The sequence below is a fragment of the Mustela putorius genome, unplaced genomic scaffold (genome assembly GCF_011764305.1).
Source record: "Mustela putorius furo isolate JIRA1106 unplaced genomic scaffold, ASM1176430v1.1 tig00001069_pilon_pilon_pilon, whole genome shotgun sequence".
NCBI classification, from domain to species: domain Eukaryota; kingdom Metazoa; phylum Chordata; class Mammalia; order Carnivora; family Mustelidae; genus Mustela; species Mustela putorius.
The window spans coordinates 2,434,108-2,447,032 of NW_025421558.1; the positions used below are offsets into that span (position 1 = coordinate 2,434,108).

Genomic DNA, 12,925 nt, shown 5'->3' on the forward strand with positions numbered 1-12,925 from the left:
GGAAGATTTCTAATTGGCATATGACTACAAGTGCTTTTTATACTGGTTAGCAACAGCGACGGGAAGGTGGACCTGGAGGGAAAGGTCAGACTCCGTTCTGTTCCCACCGAAAGGATGCAAATTGTTTGCAGTCCAGCTGAGTTTTTGATGCAAATTGGCCCTGCTAGAAAGGTTCTGCATTGTATTCTGAGGGCATTGTGCACCCAGACCTGTTCCCGATGGAGTGACCCCTTTTTGGAAGTCAGATTCGTGATGACTATTGTAAGGGTGTCAGGCCGCCCATCGTTGCTGATTACAGAGTGGTTTGTGGGGAGAGAAGTGCTTTTCTAATCATGGTGACTACATGACTTGCTCACTGATGGCTCAGGCGGTTACTGGGGACTTGGGGCCCCTTGGAGCGAGTTCCTCAGGAAGACGAGACAGCCACTGAAAGGAAGGACCCCAGCTGATGTCCTGCGTTCCTGGGCCTCAGAAGGGCTGACAGAGCTCCGTGGGCCCCTCTATGAGAACTGGCCTCGGGGAGATGCTGTGTGGCCTGCGGCCCGCTCAGGTGCCCATGGCCTTGGGAAGAGATTTACTGAAATATTTATCAAATGCAGAGGCGGCTAGCCTATGGTGTTTCTTAGGTTTCTATTTTTTTCTCCCTTGTTTGGTTCTCTTCCGAGCCCCAGTGCTTGTGGTCTGGGAAAGGCTGAAGGCCACAGCCTAGGGTCCTGCTCATTCAGGTGCAGAGGAAAGAGGAGGCCTCCTTGGGGCACCTGGGTGGCTCAGTGGGTTAAGCCTCTGCCTTCGGCTCAGGTCATGATCTCAGGGTCCTGGGATTGAGCCGCATATCAGGCTCTCTGCTCAGTGGGGAGCCTGCTTCCCCCTCCCTCTCTGCCTGCATCTCTGCCTACTTGCGATCTCTCCCTCTCTGTCAAATAAATAAATTTAAAAAGACCTTAAAAAAAAAAATAAAGGCATCCTTGTTCCTCACAGTGGCCACAGAGCCATGGAGACGCAGAGCTGTGCCCGCTCCTGCCCCAAGAGGGGGTGTGGAGGCTGCTGCAAGGACAGCCCACCCACTCTGCTAGAAAGAGCCCAGGCCATGTGTCACATGATCGCCTGGTCTGTGTTTAGTCCCAGCCTATCCTCAGAACTCAGGAAGCCTACCACGTCTCAGTTTCCCTGTCTTTAATAACTGGTCAAGTTACTTCTCAGAAAGTGGGCCGGTCTGGCAGAAAACAAGGCTTATCCAGCAAACCTGGGTCTTAACGCAGGTTTTATTGTCAGAACCCTCTGAGTCCACTTCCTCTTGTGAAAGTGGAGGTTATCTTGCCTCGTGGGGTGGATGGGAGGAATCAGTTGGAAATAGTAAATTTGTAAGGCCAGGTCTGGCTCCTGGGGCGTAGTGGTTCCTCTATAAATAGTAATAGTAGTCAGCATTTTACATGCATTAACTCCTATTTCTCATGCAGCCCTAGGAGGCAGGGACATCAGTACCCAGTTTTACAGATGAGTAAACTGAGGCAGGCCAAGAAACTTGTCAGTATCTGACAACAAGTGGGTGGAGAAGCCTGGGTGTGTTTGTTTTTATGCTTTAGTTATGGGCTGTTTCCAAATACACAAAAATGGAATAATCCGTGCACCTCATGGAGCTATTGGCCAGTTTTGGCACGCCAGCAAATGGCCACCCCCACCCATCCGTCTCTGCCACCCCCGTGCCAGCCACCCTCTTAGGCACACATGCTCGGTCATTTTGCGGCAAGACAGCACATGAGATTAAGGCCCAGACAGTCCAGCTCCAGCGTCTGTGCTCTTCGTCATTAAGATCCATTGCCTCTTAATAAATACTGATTTCCTTCTTGTCATTCTCCGCGTCTAAAGAAACCTTTCCTGCCCAGGTGTGTGTGAACAGCCCTTATCGGTCACAGTTGTCTCGAACATCTGCAGACGCCATCTTTAGACCAACAGGCCATGAGATCAGCTTTGGCCACTGTGTATCTAACAGCCCGCTCAGTCTCTCGTCTGTTGCTTGCCGGGCTAGGACCCTCACCCCCGGAGCAATCCAGGAGAAACATCTGTCTTGTGGGTCTCGTATCACAACATTTTGGCGTTCTTGCCTAGGACATTTGGGGGTATGGTGTGAGAAGGGCACGCACTATGGGAACGCCTCACTCAGCCACTTTCTCACCAGATGACCTCAGTCAGGTCCCATAGCCTGAGCTGCAGGTGACCCATGATCAAGTCAATCAAGGAACGTTCATTTTACTATGTGGAGGATGTTGGGAGGGTAAATAGGAAAAGGGCCTGACGTCGCACCTGGAACGTTGTAGATGCTCAGTAAGTGGCCATTCCCTTCCTCCCCGTCAAACCTCACAGAACGTACATCGAGGCCTGCCCCCCGAGGCTCTCCATGCTGGCCGACACCCCACCAGCCACCACGTAACAGATCCTTTAGGTGCAATTGGCTCTCATTTCCACTCACTGTTTTCCTCTTTGTTGTCTGTCAGGGGGCCTAGTGGATTTGATCTGGATTTTCAAGAGAAGGCAATTACCAGACAGGCTTGGTGAAAGCAGGCTGAAAATGGACTTTTAAAAGTTAACACAACTTTGATGTGAACCACCTCCTGGCCGGGAGGAGATGCCAATGTATGGCAGCTGGGATTTAATGATTCCCAGGATAAACAGTACTCCCGGGTGGGTGGCCCGGTAATGATTTGAGACACCAGCTTTCACATTATTCCAAGCTATTCAGCGGCTTCAAGGCAAAACTGAATGATTTATTAGGAGTTTCACAGAAAGTCATGCTGGGTGTGTGCAGCGGGATCTGAGCTCCTGGCTCTCAGGGCCCTCATTACCCGGCCTACCGTTTCTTGAAGAGCAAATTCCCAAAGAAGAATCAGGGTAGAAATGGGAATAGAAACGAAACCACTGTCATTGGTTTAAAAGCTGTCACTCGATGTGGTTTAAAAAATCATGATACCAAGATGTATTTGTGTGTCTCCTGGTTCTGAAGCTACCAGCTTTCATTCCTTGCCTGAGCAGCCCACTCTCTTTCCTCCGTGCGTCCTTTAGGAGATACGAAGTGTATGTAAGACTCACCTGTACTTTGGAGCTGCAGGCCCTGCCTTAGGGCTGTTTGGAAGATGGGGAAGGGATGATCGTCCTTCTCTTCCCCCGCACAAAGGATCTCATATCATTACTTACCTGTTGGAGGTAGGAGGAGAAGGAAATCGCTTGAAAGCGTGGCTCTTAGATTCTTTTTTGGAAGTCTACCATCATATTATATGTGCGTGTATGTATTTGTGTGTGTGTGTGTGTGTGTTCCTTTATAGCCTCATACTGAAAATGTCCCACATGGCCTGTCTACCTGAAGATGTCTGCCTTACTTTGAATGCAATCCACCCGCCCCCCCCCCCGCCCGCCCCGGAGCCATCTCTAATTCTATGTTCTCTACAGTCTACTTGCCACAGACTTGGGGAAGCATGAAAAAAGAGATACAGAATCTTAAGATCAAGGAAATATATGAGTAGTTTCCTTTTGACCCTTTCAGGATATTTGTACTCGAACTGGCTGAGGGTTTGCCCGTCCTCTGGATTCTTGTCCCATTACCCCCAGGCTTCCAAGATCAAGGAAGAGCAGTTACGTATGTGGGATTTGCTTCACGCACTGCGTCAGGCCTAATTTTCCTTAGGAGGCTCTGTGCAGATTAGTATCCAGTCTGTCCTCTTCTATTCTGAGTATTTTCTCATTATTCCACAAGGAAAATGTCTCCGACTTTAGTTTATTTGGATTGGGTCATCTGTATTAGGTCCCAGCCTGCCAGTCCTCTGGAAAGGAGCCAGTCTTTTCAAAAAGCTTTTAATCCCTTAAGCTCTTGAGTAATAACCTAAGGAAAGTAGACCAGAGTGAGCTTTGGGATGCGCAGTATTGCCATGGGTAAGGATCTCTCACCTTCCCTCACTGTGGGCCTCCCCGTTGTTATATGAAGCTATCTATCTTTGAACCTTCCTAGGAAAGACACCTGTCTCCACCTGGGCATACTCCTTTTCCAACTGAAATAAAGCACAGCCGCCTACATGCTGATCACCTCTTTGAGAAAGCATGTTAAGCTTTTGGGATTAGGCCTGACTCGCAAGTCATCAGCTCACGTGGACTGGAGTGAATGCATAGAACCATTGTGGACTCCTGCAAGCCCCGGCACCTTGAGATACCACTGCCTCTAACTGCCTTACAGGCTCAGCTGAAATTCTTCCCACCCATTCATCCACCCAGATTTTCTAGAAACATTGAAATTCCCTGTCTCACACAGTCTCTCAGACTGGCCATGGCAATAATTTTAACATCAGCAAAACAATTATAAAATGAGCATGCCATAAGGGGCAAAGGATGACATATACTAGTATCATAATAATAAATGATATTTTGATCATAGATATGTATGTTTCTAGCAATATAGCTTCAAAATAGATAAAGTGACCATGGACATACTAGAAATAGATAAAAAGTTTTCATGGGAGATTTTAAGAGACACCTTTCAGGAAGGGCTAAATCAGCTGCAAAGATAGAAGATATAAATGATAAAATTAATCAACTTGATCTAGTAGATAAATACAGATCTTTTTACTCAACAGAGAATGAATATTTTTTAAGAGCACACATGGAACATTAATAAAAATTGGCTTAAAATTTTTCAAATTTGATGAAAAATATAAACCCACGGATTCAAGAAGTTCAATAATTCCAAGCAAGGTACACACACACACACACACACACACACACACCCCACACCTAGGCACCTCAAGGTCAGATTGCTGAGAACCAAAAGTAGATTGTTATGGAGGTGGAAATCAGGACTCAGTTGTCTCCTCTTTTGCATTTAGCACTAGAAGATTGATGCTGACAAAATGCTCAAGAGGCAAAAGCTCAAACCAAGACCACTTTCGTGTTTTTCCTTTGTACATTCATTTAACAAATATTTATAGTGCAAGGTGCTGGGTGCTGGGTACGGTCCTGGGCATTGAAATATACCAATGAACGAAACAGACACCTATTCCTGACAAGTGTCCATTCCAGTAAAGGAATGTATCAATCCGACTACCACTTCTGTGTGAATGTAATGCACACAAACATGGGAAAATTAAGGAATAGATCTCTCATGAGCGTTTTGTGAAGAAGCTACAGGAGGATCAAGTCTAAACAGGAGATTAAATGGAGGAACTAAGAGCAGAAGAATTGCTCTAAGACGAAGAAGGATTGAGGGTGGAAGTTACAGATACAAACGCTTTGTAACAGAAGTTGGAGGGAGGGAGGAGAAGATAAGAAGTGGCCTAAGAGTTCTAGTTTCCTGCCATCGTTATTAGGAGTAAAAATTATTTGAAGTTTAGAATTTGAAGTATAAGGGTAAGTACTGAAAGATTAAGTAGAAATAATACAACCAGCTAATTTAGTGGAAGGGAGAGTATGAAGAAGTAAAAGCATACTGTTTTGTCATTGTTTTTATTTTATTTTATTTTATTTTATTTTATTTTTGAGAGAGAAGCATGAGCAGGCAAGGGGCAGCCGGAGAGGGAGAGAGAGTCTCAAGCAGGCCCCAGAGACCGCACAGACACTGACCCAGGGCTCGATCTCATGACCCTGAGATGACTTCAGTCAAAATCAAAAGTCAGACGCCTAACCAACTGAGCCACCCAGGTGCCCTGTCGTCGTTTTTATATGGTGCTATTAGACCAATACTAATGAAAAGGGAATTAATAAATTAAGGTAACCACTTAAAGGTAAGACAAAATAAAAACCTTTAAAATGATCAGAACACCTACATGAGCAAAGGAAGTAAGTCCCATCTTGGAAATTATTTTAAAGCGATGGAATATAAAATGGATCGGTGGGATTGATGGAAAGAAAAAGTGTAAAATGACGGCAGAGACAAAACCAAAGAGCTGTCTTTCCTCTAAAGGTAAGGGGCCTGGATATACTTATTTAAAGAAATAGCCTCAGGTAGGATTATAAGGAAAACCCAAGTGCACATCATAGAAAGAAGATACCTTTTAAAGTGATTTGAGACCGCTGAAACTAAAAGGATGGGCAAAAGGTAGATCAGTGGTACAGGCAGAAAATGACAGTACAGTTAACAGTGCTGGGAGGAGAATTTATAGCCTTAAATATTTGTATCAAGAAATAGGAGAACATGAAATTGGCAAACAAGAAGAAAGCAGTATTCGCAACCTCACTGTGAAGCTGAATGGGAACAAAAAGCATAAAAAAGATAGAGTATATAATTCAAGATGGAGATGTAAAAGTTATGAATATGTATGAAATGATCAAATTTTTATAATAATTTGAATATATATGTGTATGTATATGTGTGTGTGTGTGTGTGTGTGTATGTTTTAAAATTGTAGTTAGCATACAGTGTAATATTAGTTCCAGGAGTACAATTGAGTGATTCATCCCTTCCATACATCACAGGTGCTCATCACCATAAGGCCTCTACTTAACACCCATCCTCATCTAGCCCCTCCCCCCACACCTCCCTCCCTCCATAAACCCTCAGTTTGTTTCCCATCATTCACCGTCTCATGGTTTGCTTCCCTCTCTTTTTTCCCCCCTTCCTCTATGTTCATCTGTTTTGTCTTAAACTCCACATATGAGTGAAATCATATGGTATTTGTCTTTCTCTAACTTCGCTTCACATAATTCCCTCTAGTTCCATCCATGTCATTGCAAATGGCAAGATTTCATCTTTTTTGATGGCTGAATATTATTCCATTGTATATACACACCACTTCTTCTTTATCTATTCATCAGCAGATGGACATTTGGGTTCTTTCCATAGTTTGGCCATGGGTGATAATGTTGCCAGAAAAATCAGGGTGCAAGTACCCCTTCGAATCAGTATTTTTGTTTCTCTTGGATAAATAACTATGAGTGCAATTGCTGGGTCATATGGTAGTTTTGTTTTTAACTTTTTGAGAACCTCCATACTCTCTTCCACAGTGCCTACACCAGGTAAAATGATCAAGTTTTTCTTAACAGAAATTAGAAAAAGTACCAGGGGTGACAGAGAGAAACAAACTAGTAAGTGGAGTTTTTTTTTTTTTCCCCCAGCCCAGGACAGAGCAAGTGCATAAAAGATAAAGGTTTAGAAGACCCGCACATAATAAAATAACTTGACTCTTCTATATCAAATTCTTGGCTTTTTTTAAGTTTCAGAAACATTTACCAAGATTATGTTACTTACTCACTTATTTAATGTTTGTCTACTTCCACTAAATCATGAGCTCAACGAAATGGGAAAGGAACTTGTCTTGTTAACCCTATTTTCTCAGGAACTAACAGAGGTGACCAGAAAACATTTTCAAATAGGTGAGAGAACACTTGATTCACAAAAGAAAAATACAAATGTCTAGCAAGTCCATGGGGAGGAAAAGCACAACTTTATAAACAAAGGTACTTCTGTTGAAGTAACATTAGAATCCCATCTTACCTGTCAAATTGGCACAACTTAAAAAACATGCTGTAAGTCCTTGCTTCACTTATAAATGCATACCTCAATAATGTGTTGATCCTGCAAAATGTCAAGCAGAACAGATAACACGAAGTAGTTCTTTGCAGTTCCTAATCCCCTCATTCGAACATCCAAGGTGAGCTGTGACCTTGAGGAAATGTACTACTCCTGTAAGGGTGTAAGGTCATATCCCAACTTTCCCCTTATTTCAGTGGGTGGCCTGGCCTGAGGCAGGTTGCATATCTGTCCTGACAGGCCCCAAACAGAGGCCAAGCTCCTCCCCAACAGCTCCCAGGAGCTCTGTACTTAGCTGTCTTTGCCCCCACATCGTCAGTCTGCCCCATCGGAAGCTCTCGCTCCACAGAGCATCTCCCCAGGCTGGTGTTTATCTTGCTGCTGACATTTAAATTTGCTACCTGGAACTCAGAGGACATTTCCATAAAACTATAAATGTGCATATTTCTAGAAAGGTCTACAGAGGTTACTGGTTCACTCGCCTACCTCTTCCTGCAGCACAGCACCCTCACAGATTCTGATTAAGTGGCTAAGATCAGGACTCCAGCCTGCACCTGGGAATGGGCCCCAAATGTTGGTATTAGCAAAACAGAACAGAAAGCAGGAGAAAAAGGATTTTGAAGAAAATTCCACATCCAAATAAGGATGTCTTACTGTACTTCCTCCTTCAAGTTCATCTGGGGATTTGACCCCCTCTGCCTTCTAGTCTTACCACCTGCAGTAATGATAAGAACTCATCTAAGCTACATCCAGCGGGACGATTTGAGTCCCCGTCCATGAAGGAACCACGGGTTGGGGCATATGCCTACATCCCTGTTCTTCTGGGTAAGAATGATGTCAAGGCCAGCTGTCATGCTAAAACCCTTACAACTGCATGTGTCCCTGATGTGTGGGCTCCCACTATGATTATTTGAGTAAAGACCTCTGGTTAATGACAGTGAGCTGAGCACATGCTCCCTCCTAATGGTGAAACCATGAACCAGGATGAAGAGAAAGTGAGCGGAATTAAGAGGAAGGACATTTGGGAAGATGGGGAAGCAAACAGATTCATGGTAACTGGCTTAGCAGACCCGAGCTCAGGATGCTGATAGGAAAGCAAGAACAGAGGCGTTTGAACACCAAGTCCAGAGGAGGCTGCAGACCCGCTGTTTGTATCCCTTTCAAGTCAGGAGTGCGAATGGACATCTCCCTCTAGAAATCCACTACAGTAAGTATAAGAATAACAACTGACAGCATATAGCATCTCAAACACCATTAAATGAACGCATAGTGTTTCTAGGTGTTTGCATTAAACTCAATAAACTACTACAGCCTGTGGGTCAAATCCAGCCTACCATCTGTTTTCGAACAGATGGAGAGCTCAGAATAGCTACCTTTTTTTAAAAATTAGACTTTCTATTGTGAGATAATTGTAGATTCAAATGTGGTTGTAATACAGAGAGATCCTATGTACACTTTGCCTAGTTCCCCCAACATTAACTTTTTCAGACCTGTACTGCAGCCTCCTAGGACACCCAGGATGTTGACGTTGACACAGTCAAGGTACAGGTCATCACCAGGATGATCACGGTCTCCGTGTATGGCCACACCCACCCCGCTTCTACCCTTGATCCCTCCTTGTCCCAGGGCAACCTCTAACTTGGTTTTGTCATTTTGTCATTTCAAGAAAGTTTTGCTGTATAACGAAGTGTAACTATTTGGGATTGGCTTTTTTCGCTCAGCATAATTCCCAGGAGGGTCCTCTAGGTTTTGTATGAATTGGTTGGTTTATTTTATTGCTGACTACTATTCCATGGTTTGGATGTGCCCTGTTTTCTTTAGAATTGTTTCTAATAGTGTTTAGTCACATGATTTATAGCAGCATAGTTTTATAGAAGATGTTTAAGATTGCTTGGTAACTTAGTCTTGGATTTTCTTTTAAAATTGAGAATAGGAGAAACAGTTACGAGTTAATATTTCAGAGGGCATCTGGGTGGCTCAGTCGATTAAGCATCTGCCTTCAGTTCAGGTCATGATCCTGGGGTCCTGAGATCGAGCCCCTGTATTGGGCTGCTCAGTGGGGAGCCTGCTTCTCCCTCTCCCTGCCTGCTGCTCCCCCTGCTCGTGCTCTCTGTCAAATAAATGAATAAAATCTTAAAAAAAAAATATTTTGGGATAACTCAGAAGCTACACTGATACCAATTATAAACAGCAAATATGAATGTAACTTATTTAAGCCTATTCACGTTTTGAAAAAGCACTGTCATTTTTAAAAACTGAGTACTATAAATGGTTCTTGAAAGTCTGTAGTGGACATGATATGCTGAGTCCAACTAGTGGGGGCTTTAGGGTGAATTTATGTGACCATCTAATTTTAGAGTTAAAAATCAAACTGTGCTTACAAAAAGAATTACAGGGGGCACCTGGGTGACTCAGTCAGTTAGGTGTCTGCCTTCAGTTCAGGTCATGATATCAGGGTCCTGAGATCGTCCCTAATCCGACTCTCTGCTCAGCGGAGAGTCTACTTCTCCCACTCCCTCTGCCAGTCGCCTTGCTCGGGCGCTCGCTCTCTCTCTCAAATAAATAAAATCTTAAACAATGGCAACAGCAACACAGTTACAGTCAAGGGTAGCATCATCGGTTCCTCAGAGAACCCAACTCCCAAAGCTCTCATCATCCCATTATCCCCCCGTTCTGCTTTCACTTACACATACCCTTCTTTGGAAAAAGCACAAAATACAAAAGTTCACCAAAATTCTGAAAAGTCTTTTGACTTTTGCTGTCTACCAAAAGTCTTTTGACTTGCAGAAAGCACTGAATGATAGGAGCGTTGACATTTGACATTACAAAGTCACTTTTCAGTAACATACTTTCCCGACTCCGGGTCCCCGCGAGGGAAAACCGGAAGAATAAGATGCCCACCCAGTCTGGAGCTGCGAGGTGCCCTGGACAAGGGTGAGCGTGCGCGCTGCTGCCCAGCGCCCTCCGGGACGTCTTTATTAAGAGAGGCTCTGCGGAGTGCAGTGCCCACTCCGCTCCAGATGTGGTGTTGGAGATGAGCTCTGCATTAGCGATTGTCTTTCCTCTCTGCCCAGTTCTGCCAAGACCCGTTAGTAATTTTCTCTTTGTCCCGTTCTGCAAAGGTTCCGACTCTGGTTTTGCTTTGAAAATCTCTTCCAGGTTCTAGAAGCTGCCTGAGTTCCTGGGCTCTGTGGTCCCCCTTCTCCACCTTCTCAGCCAACGACAGGCATCTCTTCGATCCTGCTGCGGGGACCATTTCTCTCTCTGAACTTCGTTTTGTGCTTATTTTTGTAATCACTCACCGGGAAAGGACATCTGTGTTGTTTCCAGTTTGGGGCTATTATGAATAAAGCTGCTATGAACATTCATGGCTAGGTTTGTGTGTGTGTGAACATAAGTCTCCACTTCTCTGGGATGGATGCCAGCGAGTGCAATTGCTACATCGAATACGGTAGCTGCCAAACTGTTTTCCAAAGCAGAGGCACACTTTACATTCCTACCAGCCGTGTGATCCAATTTCTCTGCGTTCTTGCCAGCATTTCATATTGTCACTATTTTTTAATTTTTAGCTGTTCTGATAGATGTGTAGTGATACCTTATTGTGGTTTTTAATTTGCATTTCCCTAATGGCCAGAGATGTTGAACATCTTTTTATGTGCCTATTTGTAGTCTGTATATTCTCTTCACTGAAATGTGTCTTCATGTCTTTTACCCATATTCTAATTGGATTTTTTTTTTGCTGTTGAGTTTGGAGAACTTTTCACACATTCTAGATGCTAGTTCTTTTTCAGATAGGTGGTTTGCAAATATTTTCTCCCAGTAGGTTTTTTTTTTTCCTTTTCTTTAAACATTTATTTATTTTATTTAGAGAGTGAGAGTGTGAGCAGGGGGAGGGGCAGAGGGAGAGGGAGAGGAGCAGACTCCCCTCTGAGCACCAAGCCCCAAGCAGGGCTCAATTATATGACCCTGAGATCATAACCTGAGCTTAAAACAAGAAGAGGTCACTTAACCCACTGAGCCATCCAGGGCTCCAGCACTTTGTTTTTTTTCCTTAACAGGGCCGTTAGCAGCACAAATGTTTTAAATTCTAATTAAAATTGATAATTCTATTTATCAATTTTTCCTTCTATAGACGGTTTTCCCTTCGTGTGTAAAAACTCTCATAGGTCCCATAAATTTTCTCCTATGTTTTTGTCCTAAAAATTTTATAGTTTTGCATTTTTTTTTAAAAGATTATTTATTTATTTATTTGACAGACAGAGATCACAAGTAGGCAGAGAAGCAGGGGGAGGCAGGCTCCCCGCTGAGCAGAGAGCCCGATAAGCCCTGGGATCATGACCCGAGCTGAAGGCAGAGGCTTAACCCACTGAGCCACCCAGGCGCCCCTATAGTTTTGCATTTAAGCCCATCATCCATTTTTGTATATTTTACAATTTGATGATTACTAAAAAAAAAGTTGATTTTTTAAATAAAGTATGAAATTTAACATGTCTTATGTCTTGCTTATTTTCCCTATATATTTAGTCTTCAAATTGGGTAGACTGAATCTTCTTTATTCTTTTTCAAAATTCCTTTACTTATTCTAGTTCCTTTGCCTTTCTATATAAATTTTAGAATAATCTTGTCTATGTCTACCAAAAAAATCTTGTTGAAGTTTGGATAGGAATTGTGTAAACCTATATATTGATTTTGGGAAAACTGAAATCTTTCCTATGAGTCTTCCAACCCATCATTATCATTTATTTAAATATTCTTTCATTTCTTTCTCAGTGTTCCAGTATAAAAGTTCTACATGTGTTTTGTTAGGTTTATACCTACTTTCATTTATTTGAATGATTGTAAATGATATTATATTTTTAACTTCAATGTCCAGGTGTTCATTGCTGGTATATAAAAATACAATTGATTTCAGTATGTTTCTGTTGTGTTCTGTAAGCTTGCTGGCCTCACCTCTTACTTCTATGACTTCCTTTGTAGATTTCTTGGGACTTTCTACAGACAATCATGTCATCTGCAAATAGAGTGTTTTATTTCTTTGTTTCTGATCTGGGTACCTTTTTTTCTTTTCTACACTTAATCACACTGGCTGAAATTTCCAGCACTGTGTTTGTAAAAATGGTGGGAATGGACGTACTTGCTGTGGACCTGAACATTCTTTCACTTTTAAGTAAAATATTATCCATAGGTTTTTTGGTAAATGTTATTTATTGAGTTGAGAAAGTTTCCTTCTATTACTATTTTTCTGAGTTTTTTAAATCATGAAATGGTGTTTAATTTTGCCAATGTTACTTCTTCATTAGTCAATATGAGCATATGATTTTTCTTCTTTAGTCTTCTTGTGTCTTTAGGCAGATTACATTGATTAATATTTGCATATTGAAACAACCTTGAGTTCCTGGTATAAATCTTAATCATGACATA

The 12,925-nt window shown here is 42.8% G+C and overlaps 1 protein-coding gene across 5 annotated transcripts in view; it reads left to right on the plus strand.

Moving 5' to 3' along the window:
- The window catches only part of SMCO4 (single-pass membrane protein with coiled-coil domains 4), a 70,639-nt gene extending 59,767 nt beyond the window's left edge, over positions 1–10,872 (plus strand). For all 5 annotated transcript variants that reach the window (XR_006608731.1, XR_006608729.1, XR_006608726.1 and 2 more), the window contains one exon: positions 10,664–10,872. The gene's annotated coding sequence lies outside the window, so the exon portion shown is untranslated. The remainder of the gene's footprint in view (positions 1–10,663) is intronic.
- The last annotated feature ends 2,053 nt before the right edge of the window (positions 10,873–12,925 follow it).